Source organism: Phyllostomus discolor, chromosome 7, assembly GCF_004126475.2.
Source record: "Phyllostomus discolor isolate MPI-MPIP mPhyDis1 chromosome 7, mPhyDis1.pri.v3, whole genome shotgun sequence".
Lineage (NCBI taxonomy): Eukaryota > Metazoa > Chordata > Mammalia > Chiroptera > Phyllostomidae > Phyllostomus > Phyllostomus discolor.
The window spans coordinates 107099279-107100644 of NC_040909.2; positions in this window are offsets into that span (position 1 = coordinate 107099279).

Here is a 1366-nt window from a genome sequence, read left to right on the forward strand (position 1 = left end):
TGTTGCCTCTCTTGCATCTCTGAGTGAGGCCATCCTAGCTCATCTAGCCAGCAGCAGACCCACCAACTGACCAAAAAGGTATGAAAGAGCCCAGCTGAGCAGAACCAAAGTATAATAGAAGAACCACCCAACCCGCTCAGAGAATCCTGAGTTAGCTAAAGGGCTGTGGTATGCCACAACGTTTTACGATGGTCTGTTATACAGTAAAAGTTGATACAGTAGCACATACCTCCTATGCAGTTTCACATATGTGTTTGACTAGTGTCTATTCCTCAGAGAGACTGAGCTCTATAAAAGCAAAGACTCTTCTGATGTTAGATCACCACTCCACGCTCAGGGCCAGGCATAATATCTGGAATTCACTAGGAATGCAATAGACAAATTGCTGAATGAGTAGAAGGGGAGAAGAAAGGTATACATTATAACATGAGAAAATAAGAGGACTTCTCTAAAAGAGGGAACAAGACTGGGGAGACACACTGGTCCAAAACAAACTTTGAGCAGTACAATATGCTGAGGAGTATAAGATTAAAATTCCATTTCCTCTGCCTCCAATAGCTCCAAGTCTAGACTACAGAAGACGGTACAAAACACAGAATATGCTGCGCAGGGAGGGGCTCCGTGGCTGTCTGGAAGAGGGAGGTGGGGGAGTTGTCTGGGGAGATTTCTTGAAAGAGAAAGCGTGAATAGTCCTAAAAGGTGTTTACTTGGAAGAGTAGCACAGACAAGGCCAAGAAGCCAAGAGCGTGGGCGTTTAAAGAAAAGTCTCCTGTTTGTTACATATCTCAAGTTATGGTTTAAGTGTCTGTCTCCTGAGGGGGAATGGGTCTTATTATCTTTTCATTATTCCCAGGGTCCAAAGCAATTTTTTTCCACAAAATAGGAACTCAATAAATATTTGTGGAATAAAGTTAAAGATGAGGTGGCCAGCCCTGCTCCTTCCAAACGCATCCTCCATGGGCCACACTTTCAGATTCGACACGGAGACTCGGACAAGGTGAACGAACCTATGTTCTAAGATTAAATGTCTCATAAGCAGAGACTGGACCCCCCTCCCCCGCATTGGCCTTCAGTTTTGCGTTTCTGGTGGGTTGGTTTGGAATTTTCTTCCTTTGCTCCTAGTCCAGCCTGCACATACTGGAGTAGGGCGCTAGCTCCGTGCAGTTCTCCACCAGGATGAAAGGCCCAGCAGCGGGGACAGAATCCTTGAGGAGCAGATGCACGAGGTGCGCTGAGTAGCTCACAGGTGAACGCTGTGGCCCCTCGCTGGACGGTACCCCTCGGCCCTCCGGAGGCCCTGGCTGCACTCAGGCCAACTACAGCATTGGCCGCGGGGGCGCGCGCCGCGTTGCCGTAGAAACTCCGG